The following is an 18,409-nucleotide window of genomic DNA, read 5'->3' as shown; positions in this document are numbered from 1 at the left end:
ATATATTATCATATAGCATACTCTCCCAAGCACTAACTAGTGCTCTGTGCACAATAAACACTTAACAAATACCATCAATTATCATTTTTATGGAATTTGTTAAGCACTTACTATGTGTCAGGCAGTGTTCTAAGGGAAGGGATAGATACAAGATTATCAGGTTGGACACTGTCAAAAGTGGACATGGACAGAAGTGCTGTGGGAGGGTTTATCTAAATATCTAAGACCTAGAGGGGGCCGATGATTACAAAGCTCCTCCATCCAGTTTCTGAGGCCATTACAGTAATAATAATGTTGGTATTTGTTAAGTGCCTACTATGTGCCAAGTACTGTCCCAAGTGCTGGGGTAGATACAAGGTAATCAGGTTGTCCCACATAGGGCTCACAGTCTTCATTCCCATTTTACAGATGAGGTAACTGAGGCACAGAGAAATTAAGTGACTTGCCCAAAGTCACACAGCTGACAGGCAGCCGGAATTAGAACCCATGACCTCTGACTCCCAACCCCGTGCTCTTTCCACTAAGCCACGCTGCTTCTCCTTCCCCTTAACCTCACAACCCGATGGAGCAAGAAGTCAAAGACCTGGGTCCCTTTAATGCTGGCAAACACACTGTGAACACTGAGTTTCTGCCTGGCTACTCCAGGGCATTCTCTAGAGTATACTATTAAACACATTTGATTCTCCGGAAAGTGGTGTACAGTTTAGTTGGCAATTTAATTCCTTCCACAAACTGTGCGTGTACTTTGGTGATTTTCACAAGGACAAGCATCTTCAAAATTTAAAATAAATTTGGAAAATGTAAGACCTCTCTTTTCTAAAAATGTCACTTTGTGGGTCTTTAAAACATTGCTCTTATTAGCCCCTAGCAACATTTTGGGGTGTTTGGGGAGCTCCAAGCAAGTCCCAAGGGACGCTAACGAGATCCACCCTTCCCGACCATCCCGGGGGAGAGCTCGAGTAGTGCAGACTTGCTACGGGTGACCAGTCCCACCATCCCAGATCCTCTTCGTGATTCTGGAGTCTCTGGAGTCTCTAGAGGGGCTGGTCCCAGGCCCAAGCTGGACTATCACCCTCTCCTCATCAGGAGGGGAGGGATTGCTCTGCACCCAGATCAGGTCTTCAGAACATCAACTCCTGATTTACTTCAAGACTTCCAGGGCATCAGTTGATTAGAATCTCTGAGGGAGTCTAGTCACTGCCCTGCTTATCCAGACATCTTTTGGACCTTCAACGCTAGCCTGGATCTGGGATGGGCTACCCAAAGGGGTCTTAGAACACGACAGGGGGGGACTTTAACCTGACCCTTTGGCAGCTCTGGCCTATGTCCATCAGCTATTACAGAAAGAAAAGTCACGATATCCTTATGGCCGGCAACTTCTATTACTGCCAGTTTAGAAATGTAAATACAGTAGCTGCAGCGGATTCACTTACGAAACACAGATTCACACTGCTTCTTTAAAAAGTGCTATTTACTCACAATAACGTAAATGTTTTATGTACATTTTAACAAGCATCTGATTGAAATAAAAAAAAAAACTTGTTAGAGATGAACCACGTAATTACGATTCACAATCTAATTCAGCTCATTCTCTCTCTATTCTATCTGATTGCCTAGGCTTCGGGGAGAACATGATACCAAGAGGCAAAACTGAAAGTGGTGTCAGCCACCGCAGACAGAAAATGCAACAGCACAGTTGAGGAAGTCCTTGAAAGATCTGCCCCTTTTCCTCTTTCTTTCGGGCATTCCAAGGGAACCTCTACTTACAAGGAAAAGGTTATGGCAATTCCCCTTCAAGGAAATGTTCAGTGTTCCTGAAAAGCGGCACGGCCTCGTGGAAAGAGCATGGGCTTGGGAATCGGAGAACCTGGGTTCTAATCCTGGCTTTGCCACTTGTCTGATGTGTGACCTTGGGCACGTTACTCAACTTCTCTGTGCCTTAGTTTCCTCGATTACAAAATGGGGATTCAGTACCTGTTCTCCCTCCTAGACTGTGAGCCCCATGTGGGATACGGACTGTGTCCAGCCTGGTCTTCCTGTAACTACACCAGGGCTTACTATGGCGCTTGACACATAGTTTGCCCTCAGGCATCATTATTATTAGTAATAGTAATGGTATTTGTTAAGCACTCGCTATGCACCAAGCACTGTTCTAAGCCCTGGCACCGTTCTAAGCGCTGGAATAATTATGGTTTTTGTTACACGCTTACCATGTGCCAGGCACTGTACTAAGCACTGGGGTAGATACAAGCAAATCAGGTTGGACAAAGTCTCTGTCCCACGTGGGGCTCACAGTCTCCAGCCTCATCTTACAGATGAGGGAACCGAGGCCCAGAGAAGTGAAGTGACTTGCCCGAGGCCACACAGCGGACAAGTGGCAGAGCCGGGATTAGAAACCGTGACCTTCTGACTCCCAAGCACATGCTCTATCCACTACACCACGCTGTACTAATAAAAATATAATTATTATGATTCTGATTTCTAGGACGGTAGCCTCCACTGGGCGTTTAGCAAGATGTGAGGATGGTGGTGACAAATTCAACTCCTGATGGCAGCACCAGCCGAATCGTCAAATTCCTCTCTTCACCCTATCTGCCTTTCCAGATGGGTCAAACCCAGGAATACGGCAGCCCTAGTCTCTATACGTTTATATAGAATATATTTATAGTTTTATGTTTTAAGAAGAACACACTGGCTCAATGGAATCATTCTAGAAATGTATTTCTGGAGAATATGGCAGCTCTAGTCTCTATATGTTTATAGAGAATACATTTATAGTTTTATATTTTAAGCAGAAAACACTGGCTCAGTGGGATCATTCTAGAAATGTATTTCTGGAGCAGTCAAAATCTATGGTGAAACTTTTTTTTAGTTGTTTTATTTGTTAAGCACTTACTATGTGCCAGGCACCCTACTAAGGGCTAAGATAGATATAAGCTAATCAGGTTGGCCACAGTCCACGTTCAACATGGGGCTCACAGTCTTAATCCCTATTTTACAGATGAGGTTGCTGAGGCACAGAGAAGTTAAGTGACTTGCCCAGGGTCACACAGCCGACAGGTGGTGGAACCGGGATGAGAACCTGGGGCTTTCTGACCCCCGGGGCCCGAGCTCTACCTACTAGGCCGAGTTCCTTCTCTATGCTCTCCCCGTGGCCTTGATTGCATTCTTTTACCTCTTGCAAGGAACCGCTGCTTTATTCTAGATGTGGGAGACAATAAAAGAAACTGACTTGTTGGATTACAATTTTTCTTTTTAACTGAAAAACACAATTATTGTGAACTGCAAACATCTTCCCATTAAAGGTAATAATGCAGACCCGTGTGTGTGCATTTACGTTCAAAATAGATATATAATCATGAGTACATGACTGTTTATAAACATTAGACTGACTCATATTTCATAAACTACCCCATGAATGCAAACCATTACCCTACCCATGCAATTACATCATTGTTTCCATAGTAACTAATGAAAAAATCAGTCTGAAGAAAGATAAAATAAAAAAGCTAGCCCAAGAAAAATGTGTAACACGAACCACATGCAGAGTAGGGTGAGTGGCGGGGGAATTAAAAAGAAAAAAATGGTCATTCTTACAGGCCCTTATAGAATAAGATGAATGTCCAGGTAACCCTGGTTGACAAAGAAAAATCTCTCTCTTTTACATATATATATAAAGTATATAAAGTATACATGCATGTAATATCATACCTACAAATACATTATTTTAAAATGCACCAGGGGAGGGAGGCTGTAAATTAGAAATACAAAGAAACCCGTGACACTTTTGAAAATAATTTCAAAACATCAAAGTTACAAAGTGAACACAATACAAACTTCCAACGTTTTTTGTAGTCTTTGAATTCTGTTTAGACTCTGTCATGATGATTTATAAAGCTGTAGTTGGTATACATCTCAAGGGGGCCCAAAAAGCTCTTTTGAAAATATTACCATCCCCTGAATGAATTCATAACAAACGTGATGAACAGTAATTTGGGTCAGGTGAAAAAACATTTAGGCACTTTTTAATTTGATAAATTTCTACAGTGTCTTTCGGGCTGTTATGTCTATATTTTAATTCATTTTCTTAGATTCTCTCTCAGCATATTAAGATGTCCTTTCCCAGCTAGCTTCCGAATCGAATCGAAACGCAAAACAGGTTGCCACTTCACTCTTAAGTACTTGCAATAGAACAGTGATTTATCTATGTTGTCTCACCAAAATTAGGTTCTGTTATTGCATTATCTAGAGTGAGTGTTTATCTACATTCTCAGAATGGAATACTATCGTGTTTGCATTTCTAGAACAATGTGTTCCTAAAAAGGTAGAGCAAACAATCCATTATTCCCCCTCTAGAGTTTAGGCTCACTGTGGGCAGGGAATGTGTCTGTTTATTGTTATATCGTACTCTCCCAAGCGCTTAGTACAGTGCTCTGCACCCAGAAAAAAGTGCTCAATAATAAGACTGACTGACTGCCTACCTTGGGCAGCTCGGCCACCGGTCCGGTGGAAAGGGCACGGCCATGGAAATCAGGAGACTTGGGCTGCGGCCCCATTCCGCCTGTAGATGGTTAACGGGGCAGAGATCGTGGTCACAGTGTGTCGCAGCACCTCTGCCCACCCACCTGCTCGTTGCAGTCTGACGAGCCCCAGTGGGAATACATTTGGGCGGAATGAGAGGATGCAAATGATGCCACCCAAGCTATCGGGCTAATAATTAATCCCTCTGCCCAGGCTTCCAGTCCTGAAGTTTCCGACCGAGGCTCATCCACCGCTCCGGACGGGAGAGACCACTGTCATCACCGTCACGTAGAAATTGGGTACCCATTTCAGATTAACCAAGAATGGGATCGGGGCATTAGATTTTTCCTTCTGGAACCCAAATAGACACATCTACATGTTCTACAGAGGCTGGAGAGGAGCGGAAAATCTTCGGCTCCATCGCTCTTCCTGTTCTCTCCTCCATCCATCTCCCCCTAGCCCATTTGGAGGTGAAAACATCCTGGGAACTTCCCAATTTGCGTCCTCTGTCTTTCCCAGACTGCCAAGATGAGGGATCCCCTATCGTGGAATCTTGTCCAGATCTCAGGGGAAAGCAGCGGGGCCTAGTGGAAAGAGTATGGGCCTGGGAATCGGAGTACCTCGCTTCCAATCCCGAGTCTGCCACTTGCCTATGTGACCTCGGACAAGTCACTTCACTTCTCTGGGCCTCAGTTACCCCATCTGTAAAATAGGAATGAATTCCGTGTGCCCCACGTTGGATACGGATTGTGTCCGACTAGATAGACTTGTAACTACCCCAGCATTTAGTACACTGCCTGGCACATAGCAAGTGCTTAACAAATGCCATTAAAAAAAAAAGGAAGGCAGGAAAGAGTGTTGTATCATGATAAGTAAATCTACAAAATAATAATAATGGTATTTGTTAAGCGCTTATTATGTGCCAAGCACTGCTCTAAGCGCTGGGGTAGATACAGGCTAAGCCGGTTGTCCCACGTGGGGCTCACAGTCTTAATCCCCACTTTACAGATGAGGTAACTGGGACACAGAGAAGTTAAATGACTTGCCCAAGGTCATACAGCAGATAAGTGCAGAGCCAGGATTAGAACCCTCGCTGAACTCCCCTCACTGGAACCTCTCGAGCCCTTCACGTGGAGAGCTCTGTGGAGGTGAGCTGAGGGGAAAGATAACAGACCTACTTTGGGGTTTAATAACTCTATTCTGATGCTGAGGCCAGTGTAGCTGAGGGCACACAACTGTGTCACATGAGTAGCACCAGAACAGAATGTCTGAGCATTTCAACTGTTGGCGGTCTCTCGGCACAGCCTCTAACTTATTAGGAACTAGTTGGCGGTTGGGAGACGAGACATCTGTGAAGAAATCCAGCAAGTTGCAGGTTAGACAGAACGTTGGGCCAAGGGCTTAATTGAGATCAACAAGGAGATGGAAAAATCATGGAAGAGCAAGGGAGACTGTGTGGGGCGGAGGGGAATTTCTTGGGATACAATAGATTAAGAATCGCTATAGTGACTAGATGAAGGGGTGAAGATGTGTAAAGGAGAGAACTGTAAGCCCTCCAGACTGTAAACTCGTTGTGGGCAGGGAATTGTTTTACTGTACTTTCCCGAGCGCTTAGTACAGTGCTCTGCACACAGTAAGCGCTCAATAAATACATTTGAATGAATGAATGAACAATGTGTGATGAAAGAATGGGAGGTGAATGGGCTGGGATTTGAACCAAAAGCTTAAATTTTGCTTTGGCTCTAACTGTTTTACCATGTGCAGGTGAATACCTACTGCAAACGGCAGAAATATAATTTCCCCTCTGGATCGTACCCCTGGGTCATCAAAAACGTCAGTGACATTCCGAATGTTGACTGCGACTTCAATACTTTCCCGCACATTTAGAGATCATAATATGTGAATTAAACCAGGGAGGAGGTCCCGGGGGGGACCCGCACCAAAACTCTACCAGCCTGTATCAGGCTCATCAGCATCCAGAGGGGAATGAAGATATAAGGGGGGGGGGGGGGGGAGAAGGAAAGGCATGGAGCTACTCTAACCCACGCGATGAAAAGTTGGGGGATGTTGCAGAGCGGCTGAAGGCAGTTAAGAGGGTGTGCGGTACAGAAGACAGTGCACCCAAGGAAGCAGCTTGGCCAAGTGGCAAGAGCTGAGGTCTGGGGGTCAGGGGACCTGGGTTCTAATCCCAGATCTGCCACTTGCCGGCTGAGTGACCTTAGGCAAGTCACTTTATTTCTCTGTGCCTCAGTTTCCTCATCTGTAAAATGGGGATTCGATACCTGTTTTCCCTCCTGCTTAGACCAGGAGCCCTATGTGGGACAGGAACTGCATTCAGTTTGCTATTTTTTTTTATGGTATTTGTTGCAGCACTTACTATGTGCCAAGCCCGTCGATTAGACTGTAAGCCCGTCAAAGGGCAGGGACTGTCTCTACCTGTGGCCGATCTGTACATTCCAAGCGCTTAGTACAGTGCTCTGCACATAGTAAGCGCTCAATAAATACTATTGAATGAAGTACTGTACTAAGCACGGCGGCAGATACAAGCAAGTCAGGCTGGACCCTGTCCATGTCCCACACGGGCATCACAGTCTCACAGAGAAGTGAAGTGATTTGTCCGAGGTCACGCAACAGGCAAATGGGGGAGCAGGGATTAGAACCCAGGACCTTCTGACTCCCAGGCCCGGGCTCTTTCCACTAGGCCATGCTGCTTCTCATCAGTACAAGACTTGATAATCTCGTATCTACCCCGGCACTTAGTACAGTGCATAGCACGTAAGGTCTTCGCGAATATCACAGTTATTATTACTGTTGAGAAGGAAAATTCAGGCATGCTGGACAGAAAGAAATGTTCGATCTTGTTGCGGCATCACTTATTTTTAAAACACCGATTTTCCGGGAAGAATTATCCTGCTTCGATCCTTCGACTGTCTTCCGGCCTGACCCTGCTAACGCGCGTTATCACCCGCAGAGTAAGGCTGTAGCAGAGAACCAGATTCAGGGAGCGGGCAGGAAAGGATCGGAGAAGAGAAAAGGACGCGAGGGTAACGGGAGGTGGTGGAGAGGGAGAAGGGGAATGCAGAGTATTGAATTACAGCCTCCGCCCCTCCAGCTACAGTATGATAAAAACTCAATTATTGGCACCGCGTGAGTCCGGAGCCATTCGGGATAAGAGAGGGCAACCCAAGCATTATCGGAGGAATGATCGGGATTAATTAGAAAGGCTCATTGGGGTTCAGCGTTCCTGTTCTAGAGGAGCCTTTATCAGAGACCTGATTATGGAGTTTTCAAGAAACCAGGAGACTCGAAATAGGAGCCTTGAAGCTTTAACGGTGTTATTAGATGATTAAAAGACTTAACTCTTTCATACCACTAAGGTTCTAGTTAAGGTAAGGACTAGCGGCTGAATTAGGACAGTGAATATGGTTCCCTACTGTGCTGCAGAAGTAAGGACCGCGGCCTACTGGAAAGAGCATGGGCCTGGGTGTCGGAGGACCTGGGTTCTAATCCCGGCTCGGCCACGTCCGCTGCGTGACTTTAGCAAATCACTTAACTTCTCTGTGCCTCCGTTTCCTCATCCGTAAAATGGGGATTAAGACTGGGAGCCTCATGTGGGACAGGGATTGGGTCGGTCCAACCTGATTATCTTTATCTACCCCAGTGTTTAGTACGGTGACTGGCACACAGTAAGCACTTGACAAATACCACGGTAATAATTATTATTGGTCCAAATATTCTAGTAAAATTACAGTAACAACTCACCTTCTTACTGGGCCTGACCCCTTCCCCTGCCTACCACTCCCTTCCCTTCCTAAAATGACAGAACAGTCTTTCTCCATCTTTTCATTATTTCCTAAAATCCCAGCTCCTCCAAAAAGCATCCCCTCATTCCCAACACCCTGACAGTCATTAACCCATAAATAATTACTCCGATCCTCCACACTTAGGCATAGTCTACATGATGAGCAGCGTGGCTCAGTGGAAAGAGTCCGGGCTTGGGAGTCCGAGATCAAGGGTTCGAATCCCAGATCTGCCACTTGGCAGCTGTGTGACTGTGGGCGAGTCGCTTAACTTCTCTGTGCCTCAGTTCCCTCATCTGTAAAATGGGGATTAACTGTGAGCCTCCCGTGGGACAACCCGATGACCCTGTATCTCCCACAGCGCTTAGAACAGTGCTCTGCACATAGTAAGCGCTTAAAAAAAATATATCAGCTACTTGTTCTTCCTTGTGCACTATATATTTGAAAATAATTTATGTCTGCCTGTCTCTCCCATTCAACTGCAACTCCCTCGAAAGCAACTTATCTTTTTTGCTTCTCGTACCCTCTCCCAAGTGCTTAGTACAGTGCTCTACCCATGTGTGTTCAATAAATCCCACTGATTAATCGATCACAAACTCCATTTTGTGACCATTTTCTTTCGAGGACAAAATAAATGTATACCCATATTGTAAGAGGCAAAGTGATCATTTGTTAATCCCAGCTCCGCCGCCTGCCAGCTGGGTGACTTTGGGCAAGTCACTTAACTTCTCTGTGCCTCAGTTCCCTCATCTGTAAAATGGGGATTAAGACCGCGAGCCCCACGTGGACATCCTGATCACCTTGTATCGCCCCAGCGCTTAGAACACTGCTTTGCACATAGTAAGCGCTTAACAAATACCACCATTATTATTATTCATTTCTGAGTTAGGACAGTGAGATAAAAAGCGTACTTTCTCTTCCTCCTCCTCCCCCACTCTTTAGCCCCAGTGGCGTTTCTGCGCACACCTTAAAACGAACAAGTCCATAAAAGTTCTGGAATCTGGTTTGCCTAATTTCTGAAATGATTCTTATTGCCTGGGAGATGGATTAACTCTTCAGACCCTAAAGGGAAAAGGGACTCGTCAGCAACGCACGGCCGCTTACCCAGAACGTATATTGACGATATGCTCATCTGTCCCCTGGTGGCCTCAAAAGCGTAAAAGGCTCTCCAAAAACTTCATTTTACCAGGTGACAATTTTAGGCCTTTGGAGGGTTGGGCTCTTTAATGGGGACTTTTTCCACGACCACAGGAGAAGAAAAAAAGTTACCAAATATAAAGCAAGTCTGTCTCATGGGCAGGAATTGTCACTATTTATTGTTGTATTGTACTTCCCCGAGCTCTTAGTACAGTGTTCCACACACAGTAAGCAGTGTGGCTCAGTAGAAAGAGCCCGGGCTTGGGAGTCAGAGGTCGTGGGTTCTAATCCCAGCTCCGCCACTTGTCAGCTGTGGGACTTTGGGCAAATCACTCAACTTCTCTGTGCCTGTTACCTCATCTGTGAAATGGGGATTAAGACTGCGAGCCCCACGTGGGACAACCTGATTTCCCTGTAATCTTACCCAGCGCTTAGAACAGCGCTTGGCACATATTAAGTGCTTAATAAATACCATCATCATCATTATTATTCTCTGTTGCTCAGTGACCTCATCAGTAAAATGGGGATGAAGACTGTGAGGCCCGTGTGGGACAAGCTGATGACCTCGTATCACCCCCAGCCCTTACAACAGTGCTTAGAACATAGTAAGCGCTTAACAAATACCATTATTAGTATTACTAATCTCTGTTGCTTAGTGGCCTCATCCATAAAATGGGGATGAAGACTGAGCCCCACGTGGGACAAGCTGATGACCTTGTATCACCCCCAGCGCTTAAAACAGTTATAATAATTGCTTAACAAACACCATGATTATTATAATTATTATTAGTAAGCCCTTACTCTGCTCCGCCCCCCCAGCACTGTGCTCATTTGTATATTATTTATTATCCTATTTATTTTGTTAATGAGGTGTCCATCCCCTCGATTCTATTTATCTTGATGATGTTGTCTTGTTTTTGTTTTGTTCTGTTTTGCTTTGCTGTCTCCCCCGTTTTGACCGTGAGCCCGTCACTGAGCAGGGATGGTCTCTATCTGTTGCTGAATTGTACATTCCAAGCGCTCAGTGCAGTGCTCTGCACATAGTAAGCGCTCAATAAGTACTAGTGAATGAACACAATCTATACGGTTACACAGGGGGCATCCTCTAGACTGTGAGCCCGTTGAGGGCAGGGATTGTCTCTGCTGCTGAAGTGTACCTTCCAAGCGCTTAGTACAGTGCTCCGCACATAGTAAGCGCTCAATAAATACCATTGAATGAATAAATACGAGGGAATGAATTCGAGTCCCGAATGTTAAAGAGCCACAATTAAGCACCTCCAGGTCGATGGGAGGGGGAGTGTCCCATCCCCACGTGAGGCTGTTGCGTTGAGCGCTCAATTCAGCCGATGGCTCCTGTAGGAAGACAAGGGAGGGATTCTGAGATATTTCACGGCAGCTGGCAGAGCGAGGCTCAGTGGCAAGAACCCGGGCTTGGGAGTCAGAGGTCATGGGTTCTAATCCCCGCTCTGCCACTTGTCAGCTGTGCGACCTGGGACAAGTCACTTAGCTTCTCTGTGCCTCAGTTCCCTTATCTGGAAAATGGGGATGAAGACGGTGAGCCCCACGTGGGACAAGCTGATTACCTTGTATCTGCAGAGAAGCAGCGTGGCTCAGTGGCAAGAGCCCGGGCTTGGGAGTCACAGGTCATGGGTTCGAATCCCGACTCAGTCGCTTGCCAGTTGTGTGACTCTGGGCAAGTCACTTAACTTCTCTGTGCCTCACTTCCCTTATCTGGAAAATGGAGATGAAGACGGTGGGCCTCACGTGGGACAACCTCATCACCTTGTATCCTTCCCTCCCATACGCCCCGGGTGCTTAGAACACTGCTTTGCACATAATAAGCACTTAAATGCCATCCCTTATTATTATTTACCCCAGCGCTTAGAACAGTGCTTGGCACATAGCAAGCACATGCCATCATTATTATTATTAACCCAGGGTTTAGAACAGTGCTTGGCACATAGTAAGCCCTGAACAAATGCCATCATTATTATCATTATTATTATTATTATTACCCCAGCGCTTAGAACGGTGCTTGGCACCTAGTAAGCACTTAAATGCCATCATTATTATTATTAACCCAGCGCTAGAACGGTGCTTGGCACATAGTAAGCACTTACCAAATGCCATCATTATTATTATTACTTACCCCAGTGCTTGGCACCTAGTAAGCACTTAATGCCATCATTATTATTATTAACCCAGCGCTTAGAACAGTGCTTGGCACGTAGTAAGCACTTAAAAAATGCCATCATTATTATTATTATTTACCCCAGCGCTTAGAACAGTGCTTGGCATGTAGTAAGCACTTAACAAGAGCCATCGTTATTATTATTTACCCCAGCGCTTAGAACAGTGCTTGGCAACTAGTAAGCACTTAAATGCCATCATTATTATTACTAGCCCAGTGCTTAGAGCAGTGCTGGGCACATAGTAAACCCTGAACAAATGCCATCGTTATTATCATTCTTTACCCCAGCGCTTAGAACAGTGCTTGGCACCTAGTAAACCCTTACCAAATGCCATCATTATTATTATCACTTACCCCAGCGCTTAGAACAGTGCTTGGCACCTAGTAAGCACTTAAATGCCATCATTATTATTATTACCCCAGCGCTTAGAGCAGTGTGGGGCGCATAGTAAGCCCTGAACAAATGCCATCATTATTATTACTTACCCCAGCGCTTAGAACAGTGCTTGGCACCTAGTAAGCACTTAAATGCCATCATTATTATTATTACCCCAGCGCTTAGAGCAGTGTGGGGCGCATAGTAAGGCCTGAACAAATGCCATCATTATTATTATTACTTACCCCAGCGCTTAGAACAGTGCTTGGCACCTAGTAAGCACTTAAATGTCATCATTATTATTATTAACCCAGCTCTTAGAACAGTGCTGGGCACCTAGTAAGCCCTGAACAAATGCCATCGTTATTATTATTCTTTACCCCAGCGCTGAGAAAGGTGATGGGCACCTAGTAAGCCCTTACCAAATGCCATCATTATTATTATTACTTACCCCAGCGCTTAGAACAGTGCTTGGCACCTAGTAAGCCCTTCAATGCCATCATTATTATTATCACCCCAGCTCTTAGAACAGGGCTGGGCACCTAGTAAGCCCTGAACAAATGCCATCGTTCTCATTATTCTTTACCCCAGCGCTCAGAAAGGTGCTTGGCCCTTAACAGATGTCATCACCATCATCATGACTCTTTACCCCAGCGCTTAGAACAGGGCTTGGCGCCCCGCGGCTTGACCAACACCAACGCTGTCAAGCGCTCAATAAGTACTACTGAATGCACGTGGGGTTTTGAAAGGAAAGCCTCGTGAGCCACGGGCCCGCCGGGCTCCGGAGGGGGAGAAAAAGGGGGAAAAAAAGGCTGCGTGTACACGCCTCCCTCCCGCGTATACACCGTGCAAGGGAGCTCCCCCCCCCCCCCGCCGGGCCCGAGTGTGGACCGAACCATTGCACCCCTGGGGGGGGAGGCCTGCGAACAGCGTTGAGCTCTCCCGTGGCCCCTCCGCGACACCGATGGACAACCATGTCGGAGGCAGCGTTAGAAAGGATTCGAATTTGATGCCGCCCCTTTCCGCCCCGTTGGGGTGACGAAGGGGCGGGAAAAGGGGGGGGGTCTGCCCCGTCCCCCCCTATTCCGGCGCGCCATGGACGGGTCCGGAGGGTGCGGAGGCTCCGCCCGCCGCGGCTCGGCGCTCCGGGATTTTCATTGAGCTCCGGGAGGAGGAGGAGGAGGGGGTGGCTACTTGCTGGACTCCCCGCCGGCTACTCCATTCCCGTCCTTCCCCATCCCGGGATTCCTTCCCCCCCCCCCCCCCCTCCCTCCGCCCGGAGGAGGGGGCGGCTCCGTTTGGGCAGGGGAGGTCGTGCAGGAGCTGCCAGCGAGGTAAGGACCGGCCGGGCATGCAACCGTGCCCGCATCGGGTGCCTGCATGCAACCGTGCCCGCATCGGGTGCATGCATGCAACCGTGCCCGCATCGGGTGCCTGCGTGCAACCACCCGGCTGCCACGGCCGCCGTGCAAGCTGCACCGTCCCCTCCCGCCCGCCGCCGGAGCTCTCCTTCATTCACCCTGTAGTATTTATTGAGCGCCTACTACTACTAATGTCGGTATCTGTGAAGCGCTTGCTGTGTGCAGAGCACTGTTCTGAACGCTGCGGGAGATCCAGGGTGAGCCCCCGGGAGGCTCGCAGTTAACCCCCGTTGTACAGAGGAGGCGCCGAGAAGTGAAGTGACCCGGCCCACAGTCACACAGCGAAGTGGCAGAGGCGGGATTCGAACCCATGACCTCGGACTCCCAAGCCCGGCCTCTTTCCACTGAGCCACGCGAATGGACGATTTGGCGACAGATAGAGATCATCCCTGCCCATTGACAGGCTCACAGTCTAATCTGCATCTTCCCCCCTTTCCCCTCTGCCTCCTGTCGGCTTTGGCTTCGGGGGTGTGCAAATCATAATAATGTTGGTATTTATTAAGCGCTTACTATAATAATAATAGTAATAGTGGTATTTGTTAAACGCTTACTATGTGCACAGCACTGTTCTAAGCGCTGGGGGGGATCCAAGGTTATCAGGGTGTCCCACATGGGGCTCGCAGTTTTAATCCCCATTTTACAGACGAGGGAACTGAGGCCCAGAGAAGTTTTAAGTGACTTGCCCCAAGTCACACAGCTGGTAAGCACCAGAGGCGGGATTAGAACCCATGACCTCTGGTTCCCAAGCCCGGGCTCTTTCCACTGAGCCACGCTGCTTCTCTTACTATGTGCAGAGCAGTGTCCTAAGCGCTGGGGTAGATACAGGGCAATTAGGTGGTCCCACGTGGGGCTCCCAGTCTTCATCCCCATTTTACAGACAAGGGAACTGAGGCCCAGAGAAGTTTTAAGTGACTTGCCCCAAGTCACACAGCTGACAAGTGGCAGAGTCGGGATTCGAACCCAAGACCCCTGACTCCCCAGCCCGGGCTCTTTCCCCTGAGCCACGCTGCTTTGCGAGGTCGAGCTGAAGTTGGCAGATCCAAACCCGGGGAAGGAGGGCATGGGAAAGCTGCCGGAATCGGGAGGACTGCGTGGCGGAGGGGGTGTGCATTCGGGGGCATTTATTGGGCGCGGACCGTGTGCAGGGCACGGTGCTAAGCGCTTGGAAAGTACAGTTTAGGGACAGACGGAGACCGTCCCTACCCGACAGCGGGCTCCCAGTCTAGAAGGGGGGAGACAGACAACAAAACAAGTAGACGGGCATCCGTGGCATCAATGGAAATCAATAGAATTATAGTATAGATGTGTACACATCATTAATCAATAGAGCAATCAATAAGTACATTTAAACAGTGGGGGGGGGGGCTCTTTAAGGGGTTGGAGTCATGCAAAAAGCCTGTGTTGCAGCTCAAAAAGTTAATTTGCAAAGGGGAGGGATGTCTGGGTGCCTGACTTTTAGACGTATTTTCTTTGCATCCTCTCTAGGTTGCTCTGACGGGGGGGAAAAACCCCACAAAAACAAACTAATCTCTGATGCTCAATACTTAAGAACGCATCAGCAATAATAAGCCTATCGTATCTCCGGTTCCTTAGCTGGGGGCTGGAAGGAGTAAGATCCCGAGGGTCTGAAAGTTATAGAAAATAACTTTCTATACGTTTATAAGGTATGGATTGAGATCTGATGTCTGTTTTCTATCCGTTTCTCTCTGTTGCCATTAGAATTCAATTATCCTCGGTTCACTAGTCCTCAGGTCAGAGCTGGTTCAGTAAGGAGGCTGTAAACACATCCATGCTGCCTGAATTCCTTCTGCTGCTGTATATATAATATTGTTATTATTGCCGCAGATGCTTATAGGGCGAATAACGGGGACAGCTCTCCTCCCACCGCCCCTTGTAGCTTCTAGGCAGCTTTATGGGGAAGGAAGAGAAGATCCTCTAAATCCTTAAATTCCTGAGAGAAATGTAGGAAAAATGCATGGTACTTGAGAAGGGAGGGTAGGGACCCTTTAGCCCTTCAGGTTTAAAACCAGTTTGGAGCATGATCAAGTGTAGACCTTGGCAAGTTTGGGGGTTTTTTTTCCTCTCAACTAAACCCCTGTCCCTTTCAAATCTGGCCCCCATCTGTCACAACAAGACACGAGACCAACTTTTTTCTTGAGTGGCTTAGGACCGCCAAGACTGGTCTTATTTTCTTTCACTGGGAATTCTGGCTGGTGGAAACATTCTGTGAAGTGCAGAGTGCTTGCTTGCTTCTCTTTGAACCTCAGATGATTCCTTGTTTGGGGGATGACTGAGTCTAGCACATTGCCTGAATGGGATTTTTTTTTTTTGTCAATTTATAGTTTTTAACTCTGTGAACTTTCACAGCTCGTGGCTATCTAACTGTGCTATCGAACGCATTCACTTGATTGATTCATTCATTAATCATATTTTTTGAGTGCTTACTGTGTGTACTAAGCGCTTGGAAAGTGCACTTCAGTAACAAAGAGACAGTCCCTGCCCACAAGGGGCTCCCAGTCTAGAATGGGAGAGTCAGACATCAAAGCAAGGTAACTGGCATCAGTAGCGTCATTATAAATAAATAGGATTATAGATATATATACAAATCATTAATTACAATAAATATGATTTTAAGTATGTGTGTACATATATACACTATTGCTGTGGGTCGGGGAGTGGGGCAAAGTGGAGCAAAGGGAGCGGGTTGGGACAATGGGGAGGGGAGAGGGAGCAGAGGAAAAGGGGAAAGGCCTCCTGGAGGATCAGTTGATCAACCTGAATATTTTTGGTTGGTATCAATAAATTACATTGCAGCCCAGTGGATTGCGAGGTTGCTAATTGAGCAGTGAGATCTTTCTCACAAGTAAGAGGAAAAGATTAGTTATGAAAGCACTGCTTTTTAAAAGCCTTGTTATTTGGTAAACAGTAATTTTTTTAAATGGTATTTAAGTGTTTACAGATGTGCCGGGCATTGTCTAAGTGCTGGGGTAGATAAAAGATAAAACAGATTGGTCACAGACCCTGTCCCTCATAGGGCTCACAATTAATCCGTATTTTACAGATGAGGTAACAGAGAACTTAAATGACTTTCCCAAGATCACACAGCAGACGAGTGGCAGAGTTAGGATTAGAACCCAGGTCCTCTGATTCCAAATCTATGCTCTTTTCCACTAGGTCACCCTGCAAAACATTTTATTTCAAAGTCCTGCTTTTTAAGGTAACATTCTCTGGCTTTGGCCTGCACTGGACTAATAGTTTTTTTAAAAAAAAATCAGAATTGATGTGATGCTGTGATTCTTTTCCTCCTACCTTCTCCCCCCGCCCCCCCCCCCCCCGAGGTACAATTGAAGTTGAAGCAATTATGAGCTAGATTTTCCCTCAAATCCAAGTCCCAGATGGTAGGAAGTTATGGATTCAAGAAGTTTCCTTCATTCCTTTAGCAGTTAGAGAACTGAATAGTATTTTGCTGCTGTTTAAGAAAGGTGGACCAATCAGCAGTGCATTAAATCCAGGAGGTGCTCAGTTCATTCCGTCATTAATGTTATTCCCTATATACCTTATTTACAATCAGGTAGGTGGTAATAGTTATGAAGGCTTTGACTCAAAGATTCTGGAACTAAATACTGTATAAGAATGCCTGCTTAGTGCCTTGAAGTAGTCCCAGAACATCTCTTATCACGTAGAAGCTCCATTGAACAAGCATTAGCTGCGTTGCTGGAAGTAAGCCAGACCTGGCTGCAGTGACTGTTCCAGGACCATGCAGGGACATCTTGCCTGTCTCAGGGGGCTGTTAGCCCCCTGGGTGTTCCTTTCCCCTTCTTTCAGTCTACCCAAATCCCAAGGACTAGGCAAATGCTAGAACAGCACTGGTAGGAGTAGAAATAACAATACTATTGAGTGTATACGCACAGTGCTGAGCACTTGAAAGTTTAAAAGAAGCACAGGGCATGTCCCATCTTCTCAAAGAGATTTTACTTCAATGGTAGAGTACCACATCCAGCTGATAGATGGAATAGGTGGAAGTGTTCTGTGCAGACCAAGCCAACTGGTTGGTTTGCCCATTCCCCCTCCTCCCCCCTCGGTAAAAGTTCATCAGTGGGGTCAGCTTTGAACACCAAGGACAAAAATGTTGGTTTTGTATGAATGACACAAGCCACCAAAGTTAGGCCAGCTCACTGCCAACTCAGTTCCAATTTTTCATTTTTCATCCAAAAAATTGTCTTTACAAGGCTATGCTTTTCCCACGGCCAGTGTTTGAGACAGGGAAAACTTGGAAGAGAATGCAATACTCCCTGTAAGCCCGTCGATTAGACTGTAAGCCCGTCGATTAGACTGTAAGCCCGTCAAACGGCAGGGACTGTCTCTATCTGTTGCCGACTTGTTCATCCCAAGCGCTTAGTACAGTGCTCTGCACATAGTAAGCGCTCAATAAATACTATTGAATGAATGAACTGTTATTGTCTGGAGCTGTAGAATATGGCTGCTCCTCCCCAAACAGCTTATTGAAAACTAAAGGTCCTCTTCTCAGTTGCTGAGCAGAATTGAAGAATTGCAATATTGTATTTAGTAATAATTGCCGAGTGTGGAATTTAGTAAGCACTATTAAAGTAATATCTATCTAGGTCATGTTTCTTATCATACTTAATCATATTTATTGGGTGCTTACCATGTGCAGAGCACTGAACTGTTTGGGAGAGTACGATGTAACAGATGATTGGCACATTCCCTGCCTATAGGGAGAGACAGGCATTAATAAAGAAATTATTGCTATGTATGGAACTGCTGTGGAGCTGAGGGAGGAGTGAATAAAGGGTGCAAATTCAAGTGCAAGGACAGTTTCTTCCTTTTACTTCCAACAGTGAATTACCTCCATGCTAAACAAACATTTGTTGGTCCCAGTTCAAAAGCTGTGCATGCACAAGTGTGGCAGTAGATGGTGTTGTATATGGTGGTAGATGAAGGA

The 18,409-nt window shown here is 46.5% G+C and overlaps 1 protein-coding gene across 1 annotated transcript in view; it reads left to right on the top strand.

Moving 5' to 3' along the window:
- Window positions 1-13,188: 13,188 nt before the first annotated feature.
- Window positions 13,189-18,409, top strand: part of FAM110B (family with sequence similarity 110 member B) — a 132,254-nt gene continuing 127,033 nt past the window's right edge. The window contains exon 1 of the mRNA XM_029069621.2: window positions 13,189-13,359. The gene's annotated coding sequence lies outside the window, so the exon portion shown is untranslated. The remainder of the gene's footprint in view (window positions 13,360-18,409) is intronic.

Source organism: Ornithorhynchus anatinus, chromosome 7 (genome assembly GCF_004115215.2).
Source record: "Ornithorhynchus anatinus isolate Pmale09 chromosome 7, mOrnAna1.pri.v4, whole genome shotgun sequence".
NCBI lineage: Eukaryota > Metazoa > Chordata > Mammalia > Monotremata > Ornithorhynchidae > Ornithorhynchus > Ornithorhynchus anatinus.
This window is presented reverse-complemented; position numbering and strand designations above follow the sequence as displayed.